This window comes from Dreissena polymorpha, chromosome 4, assembly GCF_020536995.1.
Source record: "Dreissena polymorpha isolate Duluth1 chromosome 4, UMN_Dpol_1.0, whole genome shotgun sequence".
Classification (NCBI taxonomy): Eukaryota; Metazoa; Mollusca; class Bivalvia; order Myida; family Dreissenidae; genus Dreissena; species Dreissena polymorpha.
This window is the reverse complement of record NC_068358.1, coordinates 54,697,190-54,720,682: the sequence shown is the minus strand read 5'-3', so window position 1 is coordinate 54,720,682 and position 23,493 is coordinate 54,697,190. Positions and strand designations below refer to the sequence as shown.

General features: G+C 32.8%; 2 protein-coding genes across 13 annotated transcripts in view; both read right to left on the bottom strand.

Moving 5' to 3' along the window:
• Positions 1-17,962, bottom strand: part of LOC127877407 (methyltransferase-like protein 27) — a 46,936-nt gene extending 28,974 nt beyond the window's left edge. For 2 of the 10 annotated variants that reach the window (XM_052423246.1, XM_052423252.1), the window contains exon 1: positions 3,819-3,956. The gene's annotated coding sequence lies outside the window, so the exon portion shown is untranslated. Of the gene's footprint in view, positions 1-279; positions 532-3,694; positions 3,957-17,755 lie in introns of those variants that run through there. The other 8 variants (XM_052423248.1, XM_052423253.1, XM_052423245.1 and 5 more) reach the window with 6 other exon arrangements.
• Positions 1-18,070, bottom strand: part of LOC127877406 (methyltransferase-like protein 27) — a 90,279-nt gene extending 72,209 nt beyond the window's left edge. Inside the window, exon 1 of one of the 3 annotated variants that reach the window (XM_052423239.1) lies at positions 17,984-18,070. The gene's annotated coding sequence lies outside the window, so the exon portion shown is untranslated. Of the gene's footprint in view, positions 1-3,872; positions 3,943-17,983 lie in introns of those variants that run through there. The other 2 variants (XM_052423240.1, XM_052423241.1) reach the window with 2 other exon arrangements.
• Positions 18,071-23,493: the final 5,423 nt, after the last annotated feature.

Genomic DNA, 23,493 nt, shown 5'->3' with positions numbered 1-23,493 from the left:
ATGGAAAAGGGAAGTAGTCTTTTTAACACAAAAAAGATAAAAAAATGTCTTCCCTGCAATATGCTTATTTTGTTTATGACCTGCAACGGTTTAATTCATTTTTTAAGTCTATATAATTTGGATAGCATGATGAATAGAACAACGCGCGCATATTATTTGAAACATTGCATAAGTAATGTGTGTTATTATTTAAATGCTTTGAACGCATATTTCTATATTCAAGAATAAATCAATAAATTATAAGAAATATTAAAATAATTGTAGTGATAAAAGGCATACTTGCGTTTGTTTTAAACGAATCCGTTGAATGAAATGAAACAAGAAATTTAACTCAAAATAAACATTGAGCGGAAGTTTTACATATCTCCTTAACGCTTATGCTTTTTCGGACAGATGCTCACCTTATATATACACTTTTCTACCTCGTATGACAAATTGCAATTACAATGTTTTTACCAATATGAAGTTAAATCAGATGCTTAAAAAGTTACAGCCGCGGGAACACTGTACTTCGTGTTTATATAAACACGCAGATCCGGAATGCAGAGTAACCTTAAAGGCATAAATAATATGAGCTGCCCGACATTTAAATAAGGTAGACTACTCCAAAACAAATAACAAAATGTTACAAACCATATACTGTTATACAGATTAAACAGGTCTTTAAATGTCTAGTTAAAAAAACGTTTGACATTAATGGCACGGTGTTTCAGAACTATAATATTCACCATAATGAACCCAATAAAAATATAATTAGAATGTTATATGCCTAGTACACTAACAGGTTTGGGCAAATGGAGATGTTCATGCGAAATTTAAATCTTATAAATAATAAAATTCGCGATAATTTTCTATAACTAATTTGATGATATTTGATTTGATTTTACAATAAAAACAGCATGGAATGGTAATTCAGTAGACTTATTTAAACAGTAATACACTCACTTTTCTATGCATATGCGTTTTGCATGCGGTTAAAGGGGCCTTTTCACAGATTTTGGCATATTTTAAAGTTTGTCATTAAATGCTTTATATTGATAAATGTAAACATTGGATCTTAAAAGCTCCAGTAAACAATCAATAATAAAATTAAAAAATAGAAAAAAAGTAGCCGGTACCAGGGCTCGAACCAGTGACCCCCGAAGTCCTGGAGTTAGTCTGAAGTAAAAACGCATTAGCACTCTCGGCTATTCCGCCGGGCATACACAGTTGAAGTATTTTATACCTTATATAAGCAATCTTCGTAGTTTCGTAAATTTAAACGACAACAACAGAACTCTCCAAATTATTCAATCGTTACGCGTTACAACGCTTTATAATTTATAGGTTTTCAAATCGTCAAAAGATACATATAATGGCTATATTGGACTATGGTAATTGTTCAGTAATACTGTTTCCTTACAAATATCATCACTAAAACGAAAATTTGCGAATCTGAAACAACTTTTTTCAATTTTGTCAATTTACCAAACCATGAAAAGATCCCTTTAACACGTTATTAAGACAATTCAAAATGCGCACAGCCAAACGGAACGGTGAACTTGCTATGTTGACTGGTTAATTGTAGTTCATCCAAGATGAAGTGTGTTGTGTATGGTAATTAGTTTAAACAACAAGCAACAATTAAGACGACATGAACAAAGTGAAAATTTGGTCTTCGCATGGTCGCGCTTTTGTTTGCGAGGGCAACTTGTAACGAAATTTTAGTTTCGTCTTTAGTTGTCGCTTGTCGTTGTAAAATGATGCGGTTAATGTCGTGTGCAGTTTAAAATGACAAGCGACATTAAATCGCATAAAAACGTGAATTGTCAACTGTCAACTTAACCAAAAGCATGCGACTCACGACATTTAAAAAGACAAGTGATATTTCAAACAACGCACACGACATTAAATCGAGAAAATATTACGCAAAATATGTGTCGAGTGTCGACCAGTAAATTATGAACCGGTGTTATGACAGATTATTTTGCCGTTACATTCGTTCAGATGGGATAATCACGTGACTAACAAGATGGCGGCGTCCATGCCGAGACAGGTATTTTTCGCTGTTGTATACCATTCATTACTTTTATTAATTGTTTCAATGCCTCTCACTTTCCACCCATTTCGGCAATACAAGTGATTAGCGTTTACCGGGTATATCGTATTAATATTCGTTCTATATCTTTACTCGCTGCGAAAATTCTTAGCGGGTCACAAAGTTACAGCTCATGAAGCAAACATCTGTCAATATTTAAAATAAGTAAACTTTCTCCAATTTACATGTGTATTTAGCCTCAAAGTGTGCTTCTACTATATATCAACCATTTAAAGTGCATTTCAAAAACTGCTCTTTTATTAAGACTGTTCAACTTTTTATTTCCGGTACGACAAATAACATCTTTTTCTGGAAATAAGGATGTGATAACAACAATGACGAGATTTTTATTAAATATGTCGTAAACATTCATTTAACTACATAATATTACAGATATGAGTTTTTAATGCATTTATATATTTGTAATGTACATGCCCCGTATTAAAATACGAATAAAATGATTGTTAACTTAAAAAAATTGATGGAAAATTGGATGTCTACATCATTTTACAATATCTAATAAAAGATGGAAAATTTGATGTTCACATCCACTTACACATAACAGACCTATACAGATGGTATGTGCACACCTTTTTCTCAGTTCTCACGTTTGTTTCTGTCTCGCGATATATTGTAAAAATGCTTTTAAAATGAGAACTGATACATTGAATGCAAACGTTGAGTAATTCGATGGCCTTAGTGCATTTTTAACACCTTTTTATGTACTAGTTTGGTCACTTTCGCATTACTATGCATGTGCTTATTGCTTATATATTGTCAGTTTTGTATATGTAATACAGGTATATACATAGTCACTCGCCAATAACTGATTTGTTTTCATTTAAATATCACTGATTTGAATACTAACTGCGGAAGTCTCGAATGTTTATTCGAATCAATACATGTAAGAATAGAAACAGGAAATCACTAAAGTAGTCTGACATCAAATTCCTTGTTCATCTAACATGTGTATATGTAATTATTGGCAAGCCATATGTACACACGCGAGAAAGCATGGTTGGAATGTTAACAAAAACAAGTCTTTAAATAAACAAGTATATGTAAAACTTCACACAGAAACTATACATTTGCCTGTAATCACCGCGAACCACCGCGAGATCGATTTCCCAATAACTTCCGCGGTGCTCACCCGCTGTCACCGTGATCTATCACGATTGTACCACCTTCAGACCACGGTGATTGGCAACGTTGGGACTGTGTTTTAGGCAGAAATCGCGCTAGACATAGTGAGCTATGACTTTCAATCGTGTTTTTCCGATTCTTGTATTACGATATTCATATGGTGATCTCTTTATAATAATAAGGCCTAAATTACTTGAATGGAAAAGGGAAGTAGTCTTTTTAACACAAAAAAAGAAAAAAATGTCTTCCCTGCAATATGCTTATTTTGTTTATGACCTGCAACGGTTTAGTTCATTTTTAAGTCTATATAATTTGGATAGCATGATGAATAGAACAACGCGCGCATATTATTTGAAACATTGCATAAGTAATGTGTGTTATTATTTTAATGCTTTGTACGCATATTTCTATATTCAAGAAGAAATCAATAAATTATAATAAATATTAAAATAATTGTAGTGATAAAAGGCTTACTTGCTTTTGTTTTAAACAAATCCGTTGAATGAAATGAAACACGAAATTTATCTCAAAATAAACATTGAGCGGAGGTTTTACATATCTCCTTATCGCACTAATGCTTTTTCGGATAGATGCTCACCTTATATATACACTTTTCTACTTCGTATGACAAATTGCAATTACAATGTTGTACCAATATGAAGTTAAATCAGATGCTAAAGTAGTTACAGCCGCGGGAACACTGTACTTCGTGTATATATAAACAAGCAGATCCGCAATGCAGAGTAACCTTAAAGGCATAAATAATATGAGCAGCCCGACATTTAAATAAGGAAGACTACTCCAAAACAAATAACAAAATGTTACAAACCATATACTGGTATACAGATTAAACAGGTCTTTAAATGTCTAGTTAAAAAACGTTTGACATTAATGGCACGGTGTTTCAGAACTATAATATTCACCATAATGAACACAATAAGAATATACTTCGAATGTTATATGCCTAGTACACTTAGAGGCTTGGGCAAATGGAGATGTTCATGCGAAATTTAAATCTTATAATAAAATGCGCCATAATTTTCTATAACTAGTTTGATGTTATTTGATTTGATTTTACAATTAAAACAGCATGGGATGTTGACTCAGTAGACTTATTTAAACAGTAATACACGCACTTGTCTATGCATATGCGTTTTGCATGCGGTTAACACGTTATTAAGACAACTCAAAATGCGCACAGCCAAACGGAACGGTGAACTTGCTATGTTGAATGGTTAATTGTAGGTCATCCAAGATGAAGTGTTTTGTGTATGGTAATTGGCTTAAACGACACGCAACAATTAAGACGACATGAACAAAGTGAAAATTTGGTCTACGCACGGTCGCGCTTTTGTTTGCGAGGGCAACTTGTAACGAAATTTTAGTTTCGTCTTTAGTTGTCGCTTGTCGTTGTAAAATGATGCGGGTAATGTCGTGTGCAATTTAAAATGACAAGCGACATTATATCGCATAAAAAAAGAATTTTCAACTGTCAACTTAACCAAAAGCACGCGACTCACGACACTTTAAAAGACAAGTGATTTTTCAAACAACGCACACGACATTAAATCGAGAAAATATTGCGTAAAATATGTGTCGAGTATCGACCAGTAAATTATGAACCGGTGTTATGACAGATTATTTTGCCGTTACATTCGTTCAGATGGGATAATCACGTGACTAACAAGATGGCGACGTCCATGCCGAGACAGGTATTTTTCGCCGTTGTATACCATTTATTACTTTTGTTAATTGTTTCAATGCCTCTCACTTTCCACCCTTTTCGGCAATACAAGTGATAAGCGTTTACCGGGTATATCGTATTAATATTCGTTCAATATCTTTACTCGCTGCGAAAATTCTTATCGGGTCACAAAGAGCACAGCTCATGAAGCAAACATCTGTCAATATTTAAAATATGTCAACTTTCTCCAATTAACATGTGTATTTAGCCTCACAGTGTGCTTCTACAATATATCAACCATTTAAAGTGCATTTTATAAACTGGTATTTTTAAGAGTTAAATGAAATGATGGTAAAAACATTTGAGGTTCAACTGTATGTGCATGCTTCTTTGAAATTTCGTGTTTGTTTTTCGGTTAAATTATTCTTAATCAAATAATAATTGGTAATTGCAAGATTAAAACAATGTTGTTGATGTAATTTTTCTAAATTTGCGGAATTGCAATCTGTTTTCCACTGCCTGTCACTTTGTAATAAGGATAGCAAATAACATAATTTGTGATCTATGGCCTTAACATGGTTGGAAAAAGAATCTGATACGATTACAAACAACTATGTTTTTTATATTGAATATGGGTAAAATACCAATGTTTAAGTTTGTTGTAACATTGTTTACAAAAAACAAATAGTGCAAAGTATCCTACCTTCATTTAAAATGTTGAAAATAAGATAGCAGTTTTAGTTAAAAACAAAACACACATGTTAATGTTCCACTTTATACTTAATTTGTCGCTTATCAAACAATATGATGTATGAACCCAAATAACACATTGTTTTGCGGACATTATGAGAATATCTGTTTAAAGACGAACATGTCGCCCGAAGTAATGTTGTTCATCATTTATGGTTTAAATAAATAGATATATGACTATTTGTTGGCTGCAATGAATTAAATATTTGACAATAATTTTCAAACCGGTTCAAAATACATTGTTTGTATAATAACAGAAGTAACTTTAGTTATCAGATGGTTAAGTCATGTTATAAAATAATTGTTTCACTGATAGTAGCATAAGAAGGATAAATATTTACCCTGATATTATATTATAAATTTTGTAAAGAAAATCGTTCGAGAATTGCTACCTTGAGGCTTACTTGTTTTGTAAAGAACTTACGTTGCTCAACTATAGACGAAAACGTCCCTATGCTATGAGCACCATTGTCGCTCTTGCAAAAACATGTATGATTCGTTGTTCCAAACATAAACTTCATTTAAATATGTGAACGTCTTTGTCACATTGAGTGCAACTTATTGACAGTGTGCATTTTGAAAGACACTGTAAGTGGAATTACAGTTCATCGCTATATTAAAAAATAGTACATATTTTAACAAAACAATAAATGATAAATATAAATATGTGTACATATATTACTAAACAGATTAACAGCTAACGTTAAAATTCATTAATTGCGTGTTTGAATGCGACCTCGTATTTTAGGATGTGGCAATTAGGATAGTCATCACACAGGTAAGTATCTATAGCTATCTGTGAGTTGTTAAATCTTTATTAAACGACGTTTATTCAGATAGCTGTACTCAAGATATCATCAGTTGTTCAACTTTAATTCATACCTACGCACTAAATCTTCATCACAGGTTTAAACTAGAATACATAGCTATGTCGCGATCTTCATTAGATGTTGAAAAAGAATTCACATACATGAATATGCAACGAATCTTCATCAGATGCTCGAATGAGAATGCATAGCCATGCGCTTGATCTTCATCAGATTTTTAATTAAGAGAATGCATAATGTGCTCTAGGGTCTTCATAAGATGTTACCACCATTGTTGAAAGATATGCATCAGCTCTTCATCAGCTTTTTACATCAGATTAAATATCTTTTTTCTTGCTCTTTATAATATGTATGATTATAAACGCATATATGCAAGCTAGGTCTTCAGATGTGCAATTGTAAATGAATAGCCTTGTACTATTTCTTCATCGGATGTCGAATTTTTAACTCCTAATTTATAGGTATGTACCATAAGTTTATCATCCGCTTTCATTAAATTTTTTAATCCATGATTCAAAGATGCACCAGACCTTCATCAGCTGTCCACATCAGAATAATGGCAATTCTATTTATCTTTTTCAGATGTACATCTATGACTGCATCGATATGCACAAGTTCTTATTAATTGTGCAATTTTAAATGCATACCTATGCAGAGAGTCTTTATCGGATGTTCAACTCATTCTGTAAAAATATGCACTAGATGTTTTATCATATGCGAACAACATAATGCATATCTATACGCTTGTTCTTCATCGGATGTTCAAATAAGACTTCATAGCTATCAACCAGATTTTCATTTGATGTTCGAATGAAAATGCATAGCTATATGCCAGATCTTTATTAGATAGAGATTTTTTATCAGGTGTTAAAAATAGCATTCACACAAAATTTGCACCAGAAATATATCAGCAGCCAATTAAATGAAAGTTGGTTAATATTGACTGTATATATACATATGTCAGTATATACTAGGTTACGTTACCGCCGTGTATTTTCATTGGTATAAATGGTGACCGTGCTAACAAAATAATTGAAATGTGATAACCTACCTCAGTAAAATTACCAGCAATTCAAGACAGATAATGACAGTTTCGCGCAATTTGTCAGACGACCATTGTCAAACATAGCCACTGATTCTGTCACAAAAGAAATAAGCAAAACAATGCTTTAATTTCACCATTAGTGACCAAGAGATGGATGTCATTAAAAAAGCATCTTCATACACTCAAAGCTATAGCTTGACAATGACGAAATATGTTGTTTTATGACATATTGATAGTGTTAAAGTGACTTAGCCACGCGCCAAAAACCTGTGCAGCAGAAGAATCATTGTTTACATTTACAATGGTTCCCGGCCCGTAAGCGAAGCATTGGTTCCTGGCTAAGACGAAAAATAGTTTTGTCGCTCCCACCGCTCGTAAATTTCATGCAGACTTTCCAACTGTGCATATGTCAACATGTAAAATTGCAAGATGTAAAGATGCGCGATGACTAATCTAACTTGTTTACATGCTCACAGTGGAAATCGGAAGTTCGTTTAAGTTACTGTTGCAAATTTGTATACTTTAGCATTCACCGTTGTAAAGAAGCGTTAGAGATGTGACAAAGGTTTGTGCGTTGTGTATGCGACTTAAAAATAAAAGTAAATGAATATTTTACATTTTGAACATTTAATTTTTTATTAATTGAACAGTTTTAATTGGACAATGCATACGATGAATATTTGAGATGTCTCCACCTTAAAAATTAACATTGTTGAAAATTGAAACATAAAATATCAAACATTTTTTATTCGAACGGGTATTATTTGACATGTATGTATAATCTATAATTGCAACATGGAACATATCAGCTGAATACTCAAAATGTGCAACATTTCTGGTGATAAATAATATTGGCGGTCTTTCCCTTCCATAAATATAATCCGGGTCAAGCGACATTCTTCTATACATCAAAATCATAATACAAGTGCATACTGTATATGCGCACAATGACATTACAACAATATGGCAATCAACTATTTAGCTATTTAAGTGTTGCTTGGGCCAAATTGAAAATTAAAGGGGTGTAGCATGCCGTTTTTGCAGCAATTCTAATCGAATGTTGAACGTGAATCAAAATGGAAAATATTGAGCAGATACAACCGTTCCACACTGTACTTTTCGAATCAAAATGCTGTGCACCTTCTGCGGACTATACACATTGCATCTTGCATGTTTCCTATTTCAGCGCGCGGTATATTGCCTGCATACCTTATAATATAATGAAAGGCACAGACAAGTTTTTTTCGTTTTACTTTATCAAAACGGAAACTTTTTAAAATTGTTATTAACGGTTTATCATCGCAGTTGTTTGTTTGCATTACAGGGTATGTCATATGTGTAATTTGATATCAGACTCTTTTAGTGATTTTCTGTTTTTATTGTGACATGTTTTGCTGAGAAATACATGTGTAAACTCGAGACAAAGGCAGTATTAAAAGTATTCAATTCAGTGATATTTTAATAGCACAATCAGGGGTGGCGAAATCAAATGTCCGAGTTGCCCGAGTCGTACATTTCCTTGTCCGGGCAACTGATTTTTTCAATTAAGTTGTCCGTGGACAACCAGTCGGGTTGAGAAATACAAAAAAAAGATTGTATTAAAGCCGTTATTAAATTTTACAAAACCGGATGTTGACACCCGAAAACATTGTCAGTGCTATTTGCAGAGCAATCAAGCTAAAATATGGGCACTCTCCTGCACAGTGGTCTCGCTTATTCTATAAGCATGATAAGAGACCAGGAGGCTAGCATGCCGCATTTTCAACATTCGGCCCGTCTGTTTAAAAGGCAGTTTACAGACTGGTTTGTTCGTTCATTCCGTACCTAAATGTTGAACGTTCGTCTTAAATTTTAAAATGCATTATTAATACCAAAGGGGAGGTATAAAACCCGGAAATGTCCCGAAAACCCAGAGTGTGTCACATCGCTCCTACCTAACTAAATTTCTAGACTCACAAACGTCGGGACGTTGGGACGTAAAAAGCCAAAAGCCGAGTTGGATTACGTACAGTTCCGTTGATTGGGTGAAGTGTTCCGTTTGAATCAACTACAATTTATATTAAAGTTGAACAAAGACGGTAAAATAGTCATTATGTATAAAAAAAACATATATATAATGTATAATTTGAACATTACATTTCCACGCTTATTTCATCTGCAAAAATGAAAATTATATATTGAAATACACAATATGTACTGTTTTAAAACACCGCTGTGGTTTTAACCGAGTTGAATGGTAGAACTCACTACATACAATTACGACTGACTTATAACATCATGACGTATTTTCAGGTGAGCTTATGAAGCAATATTTTACATTTAAAGCAAAATCACATTACTTCCTGAAGTACAACTTACTCGCGTGTGCTTGATTGGTTTTCCAATTTTATAATTTAAACCCGAAACTAAAAAAGGCAGGAAGAAAATTCATTCAAATTCAACTGACATGGATGTAAAGACCGGAATATTATGTTGTGATAAAACACTTAATAACACGTAAACAGGAAAAAATAGTTTTCCCTGACAAAAAAGAAAACTTGAACAATTGATCATATGATACGACACAACTGGACAGGAAGAAAATTCATTCAGTTCCAACTGACATGGATGTAAAGACCGGACGATTATGTTGAGATAAAACACCAAATAATACGTAAACAGGAAAAATATAGTTTTCCCTCACAAAGAAGGTAACTTGAACAATTGATCATATGATACGACACAATTGGACGCGTTTGGCCAATCCGAAAGCAATCGCGTAAATATTGAGCGAAGATATTTGGTAAACAAAAAAATTATTTCAGCAATATATTTCGGCGTTTTACTCACAATATCCCGCTTATAAATCCGGTTGTGTTCGCAAATATAAACACGTGTAATGTTTCAAGACACTTCATTTTTATACTTTGTTAATCAGTGCTTGCTAGTCTTCCTAATGCTTTATTTCTTATCAATAGCGTTGATACCAATTTAAAAATACTGTAGTACGTGTTAACCATGTAACCAACAACCCAATACGTTATAACATAATACTACTGTTCTGAATGGTTTGATATAATGCAACCTTTGTGTCATGAACGCCTCATGATATTGTCAATAACCAGGATGACTGACCAAAAAGGTCAAAACACAAAATCATTTGCAAAATGTGAACTCCGTTTGCCTGATGACAGGTTATCAACAACTATGCTGGTTTTGCAAGTCTATTATTTTAATGAAATACTTTTAAATACTGTTGCTCAAAAAGATACAGGACAGCGTATACATACAAGTAGTATTTAAAGACGAATGTGCTGTTCATGTATAACTTGGTTTGAATAAATATAAGATAATAAAAATGTCAAAACAAAAGCTAAATGGAAGAAGTTCAGGATTTATTTCGTTATTTCATATAAAAACTTGTACTTTCGTAGTAATGGCAGTCAACACAGTTTTGAAATTAACCTGGAGATATGGTATGTGTTTGTCTTGTGTTAAACTTATTTTATTTACAACTTATTTTATTTGTTGTTTTTAAACGTGTATTCAAAAACAAACCATGCAAAATACGAAATTTGATATTGATCAAGTGTTACATTAATAGTTGTAATTGTATAGGTTAATAACATTTAAATGATGTGTCAATATTAAATTCATGTTATTATCAAAATATGCTATGACGTAACGTCAAAAAGTCCGTCCATCCAGAAAATTGCGCATGTGATGTATATGTTTTCTTAATAAAATTTTTATTTTTTAACATAGCGTCATGATAATTATATCAAACGAATCAGCTGAAAAATGCGCATTTCACAATATATAATACAAAAAAACAACAACAGATAAACCGACATTTAAGGAAAACCTATGCTTAAGTGATTATAAAAGCAATATTATTTTTTCCATATTAATTATAATGGTATCCTAGTAGAGAGGCCCTCTAAGGTTTGTAAAACATGCAACAATAATGTTTTACAATATCAAATTAGTACTCTTGTTAGCGTCCAAAGTTGGTAAAGTTTTATGATTTCTAATGCCTAATTATGTTTTGCGTAAAATTCGGAAAAAATAAAAGTAATTATAAACGCAATATTTTCTACCGACCTGAATTAAAATAATATCGTTGTAAAGGAAAATTTATGACGTTCCTAAAATATGCAAAAGTATTTTTTCAATATCAGATGTGCGCTGTAGGTTGGTATAAGTTGTTTGATTTCCCTACCAAATTATGACATTTTCTGTTTTAAAGGTACAGTTTTAAAGCGTAAAATTGTTTCCGGTAACCCGACCCTACGTTTTTTTTTCTTGCCGACCCTAAAATTTAGTTTGGAGTATTTAAAGTCGATTTTAGTGCAACACGCTTTTCTTTCGACATTTTCACTTTACATGCATATAATAGGGATATAAGGCATCCGGATAAAAACCCTCCCGTCAATTTCATAGGGGCGGACATAAGCTCTCCCGTCTTTTATTCGGAAATTTAAATATCGCTTACCGTTAAACTGAAATAATGACCCTTGGATTATTTTTTCAATATACTTAGTATAAGAATAATTTCTTGTGGACGCATCTCCTCTTATAATTTCAATGGATTTTCATTTATACTCATGGACATTCTTCAGGGCGACATGCAGTTGTACGTTAATGCCGGAAGTTATATATTGCCTATCATTTAGGAATTTCTGGCCCTTGTAATATTTGCCTCTATTATCCTCAATTGTACAGGAATCTGTTGGACTCTACCTAATTCCCCCATACAGAGGCTATATACTTATGTGTAAAGCTAATTCATGCTAACAATTCACTGTCTCAGTAAAACGGCTATTACCGTCAAAAACAGAATGTATATAAAAAAAAATAAGTTTTCATTTAGGAATGCATGTATGTTTCCTAATTAATAAAGAACACAACAATTTATATGTTGAATAAGGTTGGGAATGTAATTTTGATCGAGGCAATTTAAAAACCCGCTTGTAAGTGATAATGTTATTCTATTATATCATAAAAATATCCCTGTAAATGTTTGGCAAATAGGATGATCTTCTAAACACATCTAGAATATCAGAACATTACAACGGAATTTAAAAAAACATGTTATTTTTTTAAAGATCAATTGTGTATATTTGTAAATACTTATATTGAACTATATACAGTTAAATCCGTATCAACTCGCCATTTCAGTTAAGTTTCTGTTTCTGGACTTATTTTCATTTGCATTATTTAGTCGTACAAAGTACGGTGTGTCATACCAGCAATAATGAGATTTGAGCCATGCATACACTGTATCAAAAACGAATACACAAGATCCTTATTAGTTAATTCATTGTGAATTGGTCAACACTGGCCAAGCTGCTGATTGGATCTTCTCCAGAAATGAGATGCACGGTAGATTCGCTGCAGCCAATACACAACTCATAGTGACACATATTTGTTCTTGAAAAAAAAATAAACACCATAGAAACGTCATTATAACCATCATGTTTCTTGATATTACTGTTTCTATCGCCCGTAATGAAAGGAGGACGAGATTATTAATGGCACTATCCGGATTCCGTACTTTGATAATACTAGTTAAGATTTTCAAATACATTTTTTGAGTCCCCCAAACCGAAATTTTCATAAAGCACCACACTCGTGTCACTTATATTCAACGTTCTGAATGCCCAAATAACGATCGTTTGGTCACGCTTTGGTCAAGACTTGTGCCCACCTCCGCCCCTCCCCTGTAATAACCCCACCAATTTCATGTAAAACTAAAGCGGTGGTATGCATGCGCGATAAGGATCTTCATCCTGCTTTGTCCCCACGACATAAAATGTCACATTTTCACGAGACTGAAACTTATTTTTCTCAATTTCTCTTGTATATACGGAAAAGGGATATATTATCTTTTATTCACATCAAATCCTGTTCATTGTACATTAAATCATCATTACAGGTTGTTGTGTTCGTTATCGGTTCAAACGACATCGGCACAAAGACACCGGTAATTGGGCAATGTTTTACACGTGTTGTGCATGACGTAAATTACATTAGCTGAGGTTTCTTTAATCTTAATTGCTGTTTTTTACATGTTACATTTAAGGGATTTGTGATATCGTCGAAGACATATAAACTTACTTATCTTCATTTTTACTATCGGTTACAAGTACCATCTTGGAAGTATAGTTGACTCAATAAATAATACTCCAAACAGAGGTGGCGCTAGAGATAACCGAACGTGATATGAAGCTCCGTGTTTTCATCAATAATAACAAAAAGAGGGCGATACAAGTAATTTACGCAAATATAATTAGTTAACGCGTCTGTCAGGATTGTACAAAATATCGTCATACTATCACAATGTACGATTATTTTGGAAACACACACAATAGGGTTTTGAAAATTCTAATAAGATACATCGCTTCATATTCCGTTTAGCGAATTATGCTGATGAATGTACGCTGTTTCATAATTGTGTATTATGGATGAACTAACAGATTCGAGTCCAATATCAATTATTAATAACGTTAATATCAAGTTGCATCTGCAGGAAATTATTGTATCGTCAAAACAAGGCCGGTCATTTTAGGCATGTGGCCAATTGCAAGTTAATTAGACACAAGACAAAAAACACGACACACACTGGGGTCACCGCATTAACATGGCCAATGCAAAGCAATGCATTGCCTGAGGTTTAGACCCGGTTTAAGGGCGCCGAAACATTACACTTTGCCAAAAAAAACCTTCAAAAGCAAAACACTAATTAACCTAATTGCATGACAATTTCAATCAAACTACAATAAAAGAGAATACGCTAAATTTGATTAAACTATTCAACTACTCAATAATTGTATGTTCACCAGAGCAACATAACTGTAACTTTCTAAGGCACAATGAAATGAAACAAAAACAACGTCGCATGTTTTTAATAAAATAATAAGTTAGCTCCAGAAAAAAAGATCATGAGGTAAAATAGTCAAACCACCCGCTGTCTTTTCCTTATTGCTCTCACGACAACAAAAGCCATCATATATACTATTTACCCTCCATATAATATATAAATCAAAATCATTCGTAGGCACTTATCAGGATCCTCTTTACAAAGGTACCATTATAATTAATATCGAATTAATAAAACTGTTTCCTCTAAACCACCTTTACCTTTCCGGGGTTTCCATTAGGCATTTTTTTTTGTGCGAAAAAAAACACTAAAAGTAGACTGACTTTGACCGCGATTTACAGACCGACCCCGACCCTGCCATACATGTTTACATCGTTAGAAGCTTTGGAGGCTCTTCTTTCCAACGGTACCATTATAATTCATATCGAACGAATAATAATGCATTTATACCCATTTTTACCTTTTCCCTGTTTTATTCAAAAGAATTCCGGGTTTTTCGGACATTTCCGGGTTTTATACCTTCCCATACCAAATGTTGGCTAAATTCTAGCATCATTTTTTCTCATGTTATTTCATACAAATTCGAGCATTGCCGGATAGTTACGTTGCATATGGAAATGGCTGTCATTAAAATTCAGAAGTGTTTGTCGGATTACACATTTACTTATGCTCATTTGAGAATAAAACAAAACGTTTACAGTTGTGTGTAATTAATTTAACGAGTCTTTGTTAAAACGCTTAACGTGATGAAAAAATGTTTTGACAATATTACGCATGAAATGCACAATTTCCACGAGGATTACACCGTTGCCATCATCAGTTTTCTAAGAAACTGGCCACTATTTTATCTGATTAGAATGGTACATGTGTAGGTATAACAATAAATGCGTCTATAATTTATATAAACATTAAGTTTAACGGACAAGTGTAGTTCAGCAACGGAAAAGTTAAATTTCCTAAACTGTTGTCCGTGTATAGTTTTTTGAGATTCCGCCACCCCTGGCACAATGATGCGAAAAGATCGTGTGTCGTGTTGGCGAGTGACTATTTGTATACATGTGCATTGTTAATAACATGTTCATTTCGATACATATGTAAACAACGTATTCGAAGGCATGTTAACCTGATGGTCATCTCGCTATTTATTCACTTATAATATGTAAATTGATATTTATCACAATATCAATAGGCATACCATTAAGTAAAACATACAAATCTTTGCTTCGATTGATTTACATTTAAATCACTGTTTAATAAAATGTACAAGTATATATAATATAAATAGTCCCGATACGAAATGTTGATAATACATTAAATTGAACGAGTAATATCACATCGCTCTTTTATTAAGACTGTTTAACTTTTTATTTCCGGTACGGTTTATTTCATGTGTATTTAGCCTCACAGTGTGCTTCTACTATATATCAACCATTTAAAGTGCATATCAAAAACTGCTCTTTTATTAAGACTGTTCATTTTTTTTATTTCCGGTACGACAAATAACATCTTTTTCTGGAAATAAGGATGTAATAAAAACAATGACAAGATTTTTATTAAATATGTCATAAACATTCATTTAAATACATAATATTACAGATATGAGTTTTTAATGCATTTATATATTTGTATTGTACATGCCCCGTATTAAAATACGAATAAAATGATTGTTAACTTTAAAAAATTGATGGAAAATTGGACGTCTACATCATTTTACAATATCTAATAAAAGATGGAAAATTTGGTGTTCACATCCACTTACACATAACAGACCTATAAAGATGGTATTTGCACACCTTTTTCTCAGTTCTCACGTTTGTTTCTATTAAAATCACAACAAATATTCACACCCTCATCTACTCGCTAAGACGGCAATATATTTTGATAGTAGGTTAATAGGGAAACTCTGATCAAACACTCACAGAAACTAAATACAAACCGACAGATCTTTTGCTGATGTGTGCATGTATGTATTTAATGTTAATTGCATTAAAAATAGAAATTAAAAAAAATAGTGCAATAATTAAAAGGTATTCGTCTGTAAATTGTGTATAAAAAGTTTATTTTAACCATCGTGTTTATCTTTGACACGTATATGCAATCAATTATATATCACCAAAATGTGCTACGTTTTCCAATGCATTTTTTAATTAATTCTACGACCATGTACATTTAAATAGCTCAATGAATAGCATCTATCGCAGCGCCGACATATCACATGTACAGTGTACATGTATACTATTGCATAATGAGCTGATTTATAGTAATGTAATACAATAAGTAAAACGAAAAATGTACATGATTTATCACAATCATAATATTTTTTAATTTGTATCGTAATAACAAAGAATATGTATACAAATTGTCACTCGCAAATATCATAAACTAATTTCGATACATATTTTAATAAACGTGAACGAAGTTATTTAACGTTAATATTGTAATATTGAATCAATATTTATCACAATGTTCCTTCGATTACGTTTTTCTTTAGATTTTGTGACGAAATGAACTTGTTACCGAATAATACAGGTTTATACATAGTCACTCGCCAATAACTGATTTGTTTTCATTTAAATATCACTGATTTGAATACTAACTGCGGAAGTCTCGAATGTATATTCGAATCAATACATGTAACAATAGAAACAGGAAATCACTAAAGTAGTCTGACATCAAATTCCATGTTCATCTAACATGTGTAAATGCAATTATTGGCAAGCCATATGTACACACGCGAGAAAGCATGGTTGGAATGTTAACAAAAACAAGTCTTTAAATAAACAAGTACATGTAAAACTTCACGCAGAAACGATACATTTGCCTGTAATCACCGCGAACCACCGCGATCGCGGTGGACCACCGCGAGATCGATTTCCCAATAACGTCCGCGGTGCTCACCCGCTGTCACCGTGATCTATCACGATTGAACCACCTTCAGACCACGGTGATTGGCAACGGTTTGACTGTGTTTTAGGCAGAAATCGCGTTAGACATAGTGAACTATGACTTTCTTTCGTGTTTTAACGATTCTTGTATTACGATATTCATATGGCAATCTCTGTATAATAATAAGGCCTCAATGACTTGAATGGAAAAGAGATGTAGTCTTTTTAACAAAAAAAAAGAAAAATAAATGTTTTCCCTGCAATATGCTTATTGTGTTTATGACCTGCAACGGTTTAATTCATTTTTAAGTCTATATAATTTGGATAGCATGATGAATAGAACAACGCGCGTATATTATTTGAAACATTGCATAAGTAATGTGTGTTATTATTTAAATGCTTTGTACGCATATTTCTATATTCATGAATGAATAAATAAATTATAATAAATATTAAAATAATTGGAGTGATAAAAGGCATACTTGCGTTTGTTTTAAACAAATCCGTTGAATGAAATGAAAAAATAAATTTAACTCAAAATAAACACTGAGCGGAGGTTTTATGTTGTAAAATACAGATAAACTGCTTTCCACTAATGTCATCAGCTAGGTACCACTTGTCATTGCTTGTTTCGCCCTTTTAAACCTAGGACAAGCTCTAAGTTTACATATCTCCTTATCGCACTAATGCTTTTTCGGACAGATGCTCACCTTATATATACACTTTTCTACTTCGTATGACAAATTGCAATTAAAATGTTTTTACCAATACGAAGTTAAATCAGATGCTAGAGTAGTTACAGCCGCGGGAACGCTGTACTTCGTGTTTATATAAACAAGCAGATCCAGAATGCAGAGTAACCTTAAATGCATAAATAATATGAGCTACCCGACATTTAAATAAGGAAGACTACTCCAAAATGTTACAAACAATATACTGGTATACAGATTAAAGAGGTCTTTAAATGTCTAGTTAAAAACGTTTGACATTAATGGCACGGTGTTTCAGAACTATAATATTCGCCATAATAAACCCAATAAGAATATAATTAGAATGTTATATGCCTAGTACACTTAGAGGCTTGGGCAAATGGAGATGTTCATGCGAAATTTAAATCTTATAATAAAATGCGCCATAATTTTCTATAACTAGTTTGATGTTATTTGATTTGATTTTACAATTAAAACAGCATGGGATGTTGACTCAGTAGACTTATTTAAACAGTAATACACGCACTTGTCTATGCATATGCGTTTTGCATGCGGTTAACACGTTATTAAGACAACTCAAAATGCGCACAGCCAAACGGAACGGTGAACTTGCTATGTTGAATGGTTAATTGTAGGTCATCCAAGATGAAGTGTTTTGTGTATGGTAATTGGCTTAAACGACACGCAACAATTAAGACTACATGAACAAAGTGAAAATTTGGTCTTCGCATGGTCGCGCTTTTGTCTGCGAGGGCAACTTGTAACGAAATTTTAGTTTCGTCTTTAGTTGTCGCTTGTCGTTGTAAAATGATGCGGGTAATGTCGTGTGCAATTTAAAATGACAAGCGACATTATATCGCATAAAAAAGTGAATTTTCAACTGTCAACTTAACCAAAAGCACGCGACTCACGACACTTAAAAAGACAAGTGATATTTCAAACAACGCACACGACATTAAATCGAGAAAATATTTGCGCAAAATATGTGTCGAGTGTCGTCCAGTAAATTATGAACCGGTGTTATGACAGATTATTTTGCCGTTACATTCGTTCAGATGGAATAATCACGTGACTAACAAGATGGCGACGTCCATGCCGAGACAGGTATTTTTCGCCGTTGTATACCATTTATAACTTTTATTACTTGTTTCAATGCCTCTCACTTTCCACCCATTTCGGCAATACAAGTGATTAGCGTTTACCGGGTATATCGTATTAATATTCGTTCTATATCTTTACTCTCCGTGAAAATTCTTAGCGGGTCACACAGTTACAGCTCATGAAGCAAACATCTGTCAATATTTAAAATAAGTCAACTTTCTCCAATTAACATGTGTATTTAGCCTCACAGTGTGCTTCTACTATATATCAACCATTTAAAGTGCATTTCAAAAACTGGTATTTTTAAGAGTTAAATGCAATGATGGTAAAAACATTTGAGGTTCAACCGTATGTGCATGCTTCTTTGAAATTTCGTATTTGTTTTTCGGTTAAATTATTCTTAATCAAATAATAATTGGTAATTGCAAGATTAAAACAATGTTGTTGATGTAATTTTTCTAACTTTGCGGAATTGCAATCTGTTTTCCACTGCCTGTCACTTTGTAATAAGGATGACAAATAACATAATTTGTGATCTATGGCCTTAACATGGTTGGTATAAGAATCTGATAAGTTTACAAACAACAATGTTTTTTTTTTATATTGAATAATGGGTAAAATACCAATGTTTAAGTTTGCTGTAACATTGTTTACAATAGACAAACAGTGCAAAGTATCCTACCTTCATTTAAAATGTTGAAAATTAGATAGCAGTTTTAGTTAAAAACAAAACTCACATGTTAATGTTTTACTTTATACTTAATTTGTCGCTTATCACACAATATGATGTATGAACCCAAATAACACATTGTTTGGCGGACATTATGAGAATATCTGTTTAAAGACGAACTTGTCGCCCGAAGTAATGTTGTTCATCATTTATGGTTTAAATAAATAAATAAATATATATATATATATATATATATATATATATATATATATATATATATATATATATTTATATGACTATTTGTTGGCTGCAATGAATGAAATGTTTGACAATAATTTTCAAACCGGTTCAAAATACATTGTTTGTATAATAACAGAAGTAACTTTAGTTATCAGATGGTTAAGTCATGTTATAAATTAATTGTTTCACTGATAGTAGCATAAGAAGGATAAATATTTACCCTGATATGATATTATAAATTTTGTAAAGAAAATCGTTCGAGAATTGCTACCTTGAGGCTTACTTGTTATGTAAAGAACTTACGTTGCTCAACTATAGACGAAAGCGGCCCTACACCTATGCTATGAGCACCATTGTCGCTCTTGCAAAAACATGTATGATTCGTTGTTCCAAACAAAAACTTCATTTAAATATGTGAACGTCTTTGTCACATTGAGTGCAACTTATTGACAGTGTGCATTTTGAAAGACACTGTAAGTGGAATTACAGTTCATCGCTATATTAAAAAAAGTACATATTTTAACAAAACAATATATGATGAATATAAATATGTGTACATATATTACTAAACAAATTAACAGCTAACGTTAAATTTCATTAATTACGTGTTTGAATGCGACCTCGTATTTTAGGATGTGGCAATTAGGATAGTCATTACACAGGAAAGTATCTATAGCTATCTGTGAGTTGTTAAATCTTTATTAAACGACGTTTATTCAGATAGCTGTACTCAAGATATCATCAGTTGTTCAACTTTAATTCATACTTATGCACTAAATCTTCATCACAGATTTAAACTAGAATACATAGCTATGTCGCGATCTTCATTAGATGTTGAAAAAAGAATTCACATACATGAATATGCAACGAATCTTCATCAGATGCTCGAATGAGAATGCATAGCCATGCTCTTGATCATCATCAGATTTTTAATTAAGAGAATGCATAATGTGCGCTAGGGTCTTCATAAGATGTTACAACCATTGTTGATAGATAGGCATCAACTCTTCATCAGCTGTTTACATCAGATTAAATAGCTTTGTTCTTGCTCTTTATAATATGTATGATTATAAACGCATATATGCGTAGATGTGCAATTGTAATAAATAGCTTTGTACTATTTCTTCATCGGATGTCGGATTTTTAACTCCTAATTCATAGGTATGTACCATACGTTTATCATCCGCCTTCATTAAAATTTTTAAACCATGATTCAAAGATATGCACCAGACCTTCATCAGCTGTCCACATCAGAATGAAAGGCAATTCTATTAATCTTTTTCAGATGTACAACTATGACTGCATCGATATGCACAAGTTCTTATTAATTGTGCAATTTTAAATGCATACCTATGCAGAGAGTCTTTATCGGATGTTCAACTCATTGTGTAAAAATATGCACTAGATGTTTTATCATATGCGAACAACATAATGCATATCTATACGCTTGTTCTTCATCGGATGTTCAAATAAGACTTCATAGCTATCAACCAGATCTTCATTAGATGTTCAAATGAAAATGCATAGCTATATGCCAGATCTTTATCAGATATAAATAACATAGTGAAAAACTACGCTTAGATTTTTTATCAGGTGTTAAAAATAGCATTCACACAAAATTTGCACCAGAAATATATCAGCAGCCAATTAAATGAAAGTTGGTTAATATTGACTGTATATATACATATGTCAGTTTATACTAGGTTACGTTACCGCCGTGTATTTTCATTTGTATAAATGGTGACCGTGCTATCAAAATAATTGAAATGTGATAACCTAACTCAGTAAAATTACCGGCAATTCAAGACAGATAGTGACAGTTTCGCGTTATTTTTCAGACGACCATTGTCAAACATAGCCACTGATTCTGTCATAAAAGAAATAAGCAAAACAATGCTTTAATTTCACCATTAGTGACCGAGAGATGGATGTCATTAAAAAAAGCATCTTCATACACTCAAAGCTATAGCTTGACAATGACGAAATATGTTGTTTTATGGCATATTGATAGTGTTAAAGTGACTTGTGCAGCAGAAGAATCATTGTTTACATTTACAATGGTTCCCGGCCCGTAAGCGAAGCATTGGTTCCTGGCTTAGACGAAAAATAGTTTTGTCGCTCCCACCGCTCGTAAATTTCATGCAGACTTTCCACCTGTGTTTATGTCAACTTGTAAAATTGCAAGATGTAAAGATGCGCGATGACTAATCTAACTTGTTCACATGCTCACAGTGGTAATCGGAAGTTCGTTAAAGTTACTGTTGCAAATTTGTATACTTTAGCATTCACCATTGTAAATAAGCGTTAGAGTTGTGACAAAGGTTTGTGCGTTCTGTATGCGATTTAAAAATAAAAGTAAATGTATATTTTACATTTTGAACATTTAATTTTTTAATCATTGAACAGTTTTAATTGGACAATGCATACGATGAATATTTGAGATGTCTCGCCCTTAAAAATTAACATTGTTGAAAATTGAAACATAAAATATCAAACATTTTTTATTCGAACGGGTATTATTTGACATGTTTGTATAATCTATAATTGCAACATGGAACATATCAGCTGAATACTCAAAACGTGCAACATTTCTGGTGATAAATAATATTGGCGGTCTTTCGCTTCCATACAAATAATCCGGGTCAAGCGACATTCTTCTATACATCAAAATCATAATACAAGTGCATACTGTATATGCGCACAATGGCATTACAACAATATGGCAATCAACTATTTAGCTATTTAAGTGTTGCATGTGCCAAATTGAAAATTAAAAGGGTGTAGCATGCCGTTTTTGCAGCAATTCTAATCGAATGTTGAACGTGAATCAAAATGGAAAATATTGAGCAGATACAACCGTTCCACACTGTACTTTCCGAATCAAAATGCTGTGCACCTTCTGCGGACTATAAACATTGCATCTTGCATGTTTCCTATGTCAGCGCGCGGTATATTGCCTGCATACCTTATAATATAATGCAAGGCACAGACAAGTTTGTTTCGTTTACTTTATCAAAACGGAAACTTTTTAAAAAATTTGTTAACGGTTTATCATCGCAGTTGTTTGTTTGCATTACAGGGTATGTCATATGTGAACTAAGGATTTCTGGAAAAAAAGCAAAAATAAAATACAATTCTTCGTTGCTATAGAAACTCTAGTGTTTAATACATTCAGGAAACAAAACAAAAATATCTATAAAAAAACTGATTAAACTTATTAACCTATCTTACTAGACTCAAGAAAGTTTCAACGAATTATGAATTATTACTGCAATTTCTAGCTATTTTGGTTTAACTAAATTATATTGAATGTTGGTGTGGTCTTTTTGTGAGTTGGGGACCGAATTACCAGAACACTCCACTGGTCAGATATGTTGACCACCAATCAAACTCACATGCGGAAACGTGGAATGTACCCGGGTCACACAGATGTCGTAACCTCGGACCAAGTGAGGGATTATTTTTTACGACTTTATAGTTTAGTGAGTCCTTCTAAATA